The sequence below is a fragment of the Anopheles gambiae genome, chromosome 2, assembly GCF_943734735.2.
Source record: "Anopheles gambiae chromosome 2, idAnoGambNW_F1_1, whole genome shotgun sequence".
Lineage (NCBI taxonomy): Eukaryota > Metazoa > Arthropoda > Insecta > Diptera > Culicidae > Anopheles > Anopheles gambiae.
Window position 1 is genome coordinate 71,943,732 of NC_064601.1, and position 6,025 is coordinate 71,949,756.

The 6,025-nt window shown below is 37.4% G+C and overlaps 1 pseudogene; it reads left to right on the plus strand.

The window, feature by feature from the left end:
- Positions 1–1,680: 1,680 nt before the first annotated feature.
- Positions 1,681–4,507, plus strand: LOC133391574 (uncharacterized; annotated as a pseudogene).
- Positions 4,508–6,025: the final 1,518 nt, after the last annotated feature.

The following is a 6,025-nucleotide window of genomic DNA, read 5'->3' on the forward strand; positions in this document are numbered from 1 at the left end:
AACAGAAATGAGTTTTATGTAGGTAATTTACCAAAAACAGACCAAAATTCGCTTATATGGCTGAATGAAAAATTGACTTCAAATCAAGCACACTTTTCCGGGTGTAGGTTGATGACAGGTGTGATGCAGTACTTTAGTCAATAGTTTCATTGATCAAATTTATACATTTTTTACGATCAAATTACGCAAGAACCCTATATTATGGCAGTAATCCTTGCTATTCATACGAAAACAGCTTCGAAACTAATTTTCATTGATAGTATACACCGTTTTTATGCATCTTTGTTTACCACCACTATAGGAACACAATACGACGACTATAGGAACCATACCACCATTATAGGTACAACGAAGCAGTCACAAAAATATGTATTTTTTCGTAAATTTGATGTATTTCATGATAAAAATGGTTGTGATTGCGAAGATAAAACATATTCCAACTGTTATGTGTTGAAATATTCAGAAAATGTCCTTTCTGACACTTTAAATCCATTGAAATACATCTGTACCGCGACAAATTGCATCACTATTGGTACATTTACCCCGACAGACAAAGAGAGCGAAATTTACAGGCGAGGGGCATGTAGAAACAGGGGGAAGGGGTTCGGTCGATTTTGTATTGGCCGCCATAGTCGAGCGGAAGCGATTTTTTTCTGAATTGAGAGTGAGCGCGCGCAGCGCTCTCTCGCATGCCTTTAAATTACACGGGGCGCTCTCGCGATACAAAACAGCTGATCAGCTGATACCCCCTCCCTCCCGTTTTTTCCTCTCGCGCTGCGCTGGATGCGCGGATCAGCTGTTCTTGCTCTCTCGCGTTTCTTTCGGTTTGCGCTGCGCTGTTGCCGCACTTGCGCGCTGCGCTGAACACCCCCTCCCCCTCGTTTCTTTCGTTGCGCGTTGTGCGCTGTGCGCTTTCGTTCACTTTGATTTGCTGCGTAATAAAATCGCGTGCATCGAAATAAATTTAATTACATCAAACTCGTTTGATATTTTAACACTTTATTGAAACTTAAGGCACAGTTCCACACATCGCTAACCACAATCTTGCCACAAAACCACACATATTTTTTATTATAAATATTTTAAAAAAATCGTCACTTCAAGCACCCGCTTTACTGCCTGTATGTTGTTCATGTTGAATACTGTAAAAAAATCATTGAAATAAAGCAACATAATTTACATATTCATGTTGAATTATGAAAGATTAACGCTGCTTTATTTCAATGCGCACAACACTTTATCAATAGAAAATACGGCCGAGGCCGTAATAATGTGAATTGAAATAAACAACACTTCAACACTTCACTTCAAATTACATCGAGCGCCCGGGACTTAGGCTAAAACGCGCGCGGCCTCACACTGCGAAGGCTTGAACTGTACTGACGATTTTGTGTGGTAGCAAGAAAGGGAACGCACGAGGAACACTCGCTGCACTAGTGCGAACGAGACACCGACACCAGCAAGCCGCTGCGAGAAAACCAAACTGAGCGCGCTGGCTGAAAGTGAACGCACACATTCACACATGTGTGATTGTGTGAGTGCGAAAACTGTGTAGAAAGCAAAACACGCTCTCGCCGCCGCGTAATTCCGCGTATTTCCAACCGTCTCCCCCTGCTTCTACATGCCCCTCGCCTGAAAGACGCACACTTTTACATTCTCATTGCTAGTAGGGCCCCTATCTTCCCTAATTCTTTGTTTTAGATGTTGCTATGAGTGACCCCTATGAAGAACCTATGGCGTCTATGGAAGAGGAGTATTTGAACGAAAACGGTGACGATGACGACCATATGAGCGAAGAAGGATCCATCCACAACGAAGATACCGACGCCGAAAAATATTTGGAGGAAGAGTATTTGGCGGGAGAGTTTTTGGAGGAGGCGAGCCTGGAAATTGATCCAGAAAGAGCGAAGCTAAGAGACTCTTTGCGAACTTGGTTGATTCGCAATAAAGTTGCTCGTAGCGGAAGCAATAGTTTACTTGCAATACTGCGAAAAGCGTCTTCTCTTTCTGCTTTTTCATCTCTTCTGCAGGATGTTAGGACATAACTGAAAGCTCCGGTGAACGTCAGCCAGCAGATAACTAAGGTTCCAGGTGGAGGTGAAATGTGGTACCAAGGCGTTGAATGTTGTTTTCAGCATTATTTCCGGTAAACTATTTATTGTTAAAGTAGTTGAGTAATGGATTTCTAATGTTACTATCATTTTCTTTAATTTTTATTTAGTGGCGTGGACGTATCAGAAGATGAATTTGAGCTGAATCTTTCAGTGGATGGAATACTCATTTATAACCGCAGCGCTATACAGATGTGGCCTATACTGATGCAGTTGCACAATATGCCGAATGTTCCTGTTATGGTGGTAGGGATATTTTGCGGCACTTCAAAACCATCCTATGTTGAGCCTTTCCTGAGACCTTTAGTGGAGGAACTTAATAGGCTACATGATAACAAAATGACTCTGAATGGGAAAAAAATATCTGTTTCGGTTAGAGTTATTATCGCTGACTCGCCTGCACGTGCATTTATTAAACGTAAGTTTTTTTTTATATTAAATGTTTTATTAAAAACGTGCTTAGGTTCTATTTAACATTAATATTTACAATGAACAACGCAGAACTTCTATGTCAATCACAGCATCATTGTTTCCAATGATGTGGATGACATAGTTCGCAAACAAACTTAGGATAAAGCTGCATTTACCTGCACTAATGCCATTTAGTACAGGCAAACGCATCAAACCGAACAATAACGTTGACGAAGACGGGCACCCTGAAATTACAACGCTAATTCGCTGGTGCATAATCTGCCAAGCATCAGCAACTCTTCTGCAGCCAGCGAATTTGTGTTCCAGGGTGTTTATTGCAGGACAAAACGAACATGACGGAGATGGGACGCGGTTCATTCGATGCAGCAGCTCTCCATGGCTGATCAAATGAAATTCTGCTTTTATTAATAATGTGTACTAATTTCATTGTTTTATTTTATTGCAGAGGTTGGCTACTACAACGTAGTACACGGGTGCTTAAAATGTAAATGCTGTGGAACTTCCCTAAAATAAAAAAAAAAGTTATTTTCGAGGATACAAAAGCACCACCAAGAACAGATGAGGAATTTCGAGATGAAAAACCCAGTTCTACAGGCCACCGGAGAGGTAAAACACCTCTTACGGATTTAAACCGATTCGACATGATAAAAGGTATTGCTACTAGTGATTTACTACATTTAATACAATTAGGTATAGTTTTCAAACTTCTGCTAGGTTGGGTCGAAGGAGCTCTTGCTCCTTTTAAAAAAATGGTGCAAAGAGGATATAATTGAAATATCAGAAGAGCTTATCAGCATATTATTGCCTTCAGAAATCCATAGAAAGTTTAGGTCCCTTAATTATTTGCACTTTTGGAAAGGTAAAGAATTTGGTAGTTTTTTTTGCATTACGCAGGTATAGTGGTTTTGCAAGATAGAATAGGAAAACTAGCATATGAACATTTTAAATTATTGTATTGCGCTATAACGATGTTATCGTCTCGGGCATTTAAGGATCAGTGGGAATATGCAGGAACATTATTGAAGCAATTTGTAGAGGATTACAGTGTTGTTTATGACCGTGTACATCTGGTTAGTAACGTTCATCTTTTGCTTCATGTATACGAAAAGGTAGACAGATTAGGCCCTTTGATAACTTTTTCGACGCATGCTTGTGAAAATACAGGGTTTTCCAATTGAGTTTAGACTAGCCGCATACTTTTTTTGAATAGTCGCAATAGATTCTTGACTAGCATCCTCTATTTTTGATTACGAGCAGTGGATTATTGACTAGGAGCAATTGATTTCAGCAGGTCCCTGCATGACAGCCTAAGAGCGTCGCGTTTATAATACCCGGTGCGACAGATCGACTTGAATAATAATCTGTGGATAATATTTAATATCATCCGCTCATCAGCTAAAAGCGTTTGTTTTACTGCTATATATCATCCACAAAATAAGATATATTTTATCTGATAGGTTTTTGGTGCTATTGTTTTGATTTTATGAATGCACAATACAACACAAAAGCACTTAACGGCTGAATTGAAATATGCAGTAGTTAACCCACAGGCATAACCTAACCAAAAGCTAGATTAGGCAAGTTTTTCAGAGTGACCAGAAGTAGTTCTATCGATTTTCGATTGAATATCGGTTTACAATTGAACACACTAAAACTCAGTTTTTCTAACCAAAAATCAAATATTTTTCTAAGTTTTGACCGTTCAACCATAAAATTGGAATTTAATAAAATTTATGAGTGAATAAAAAGTTATTTTTACAGAAAATTACCGAATTTGCTTTAGATTTCCTACCGATAACCTATAAAAACAATCTGGACACTCCGCGCCAGCAACCGGTCTGCTGAAATCAATTGCTCCTAGTCAATAATCCACTGCTCGTAATCAAAAATAGAGGATGTTAGTCAATAATCTATTGCGACAATTCAAAAAAAGTATGCTGCTAGTCTAAACTCAATTGGAAAACCCTGTATGCTACAGAAAATTAAACATAGCTATGTAAAATCTGGTTATAGAAGCTTACATCAAGCTATAGGAAAAATTATATTATTGCGAGATATAGAAACTGCTAGTAACCAGGAAAGTATAACGTATCCGAAACTTAAAGTAAAAAATGATGACACAATTTTACAAGTCAGACAGGGGTTTTTGTTAAGGAAACAGTTAAGGGATTGTTGGTTTTCGGATATGAAAACGATACTTCACCAACGCTTCGCACCATATCTATAAGTGACATTAAATGTAAAATGGTAGCTATTAAGACAATACGAACTGGTTCTAAACTACATTTTACTCCATTATTACACACTTTAACAGAATGAGGTATGAGCAGGTTAAATATGCTAAATAGGTTAACTAGGTTAAGTAGGTTAAGTAGGTTAAGTAGGTTAAGTTATAGATATTAAGCAACCCAGTAGACCCGGTATAAGGTCGGACTTAATCCAGACACATAACTAAATACTCTGTCTCAAAGTTGCCAAAAGAATATTGTATATTTACAAATAATGTTGAAAAATGTAAGATGTATGTTCAATAAAAAAAATGTTTATGTGAATTGGAAAAAAAAGTTTGAAATATTCTGAGAAGAATCCTGTATATATTACGAGTATTTATACAGAGTTCATAGTTAACATTTTTATTAATTGTGATTACATTTTAATACAAAAAACATTATAAGTTGAGGTAGCTTAATTACTTCTTTAACAGAGTAAAGTTTTAACTTTGTACATAATACATTATTATTATTAAACATCAATTTTGTATAGCTCTATTCCTGTTCTTTTTCATTACGTTTAAAAAAGCCAATGATTTTATCATTATAGCCAAAAACAAGATACACGAGTCAAGTGATTTGATTGCTTATCGTAAATCTCTTTGCGGATTGTAGCCAGAATGAAGATTCGTCATCTTCCCACCATTTCCTTAGCCACATATTCAATTCATTTTAGAAGGATTAAAGCTAGAATTTTTTAAATTCAGGCGATCTTTGCCATATCGAAGCTTTAGTTTAAAAAAATCTTCCACATCTTTTTCAGTGACCTGTTGGAAGGAATTGCTACCTATGGCTCTAAACAGTTCTAATGTGTTTGAATATGTGATTAAGGGAATTTTGGGGTTGTTAGCTCCCGAACTAATCGCGTAGGGATATACAGTGAACCCTCTCTTATTTGACACCTCTCCAATTTGAAAAACCTCTCTTATTTGAACATTTTGCACAGTCCCTTGATTTCCAGTACATTTTTGTTCCTCTAATTTGGAAAACCTCTGAAATCTGTGTCCCTCTTATTTGTGTATGGTGTTGCCATTGTTATTGAATGATGTATGCTCAAATTGGCAATCGTATGCACAGTTTCCTATAGCAACAGTTAAGGCTGCTTACTAAATGTTCTATCTCTTTCTTGTTTGTATGGACCTTTCATTCACTTTCAACCTCTGTAATTTGAAAACCCCTCTTATTCGACATTCCCATCGCCTCTCAAATAAG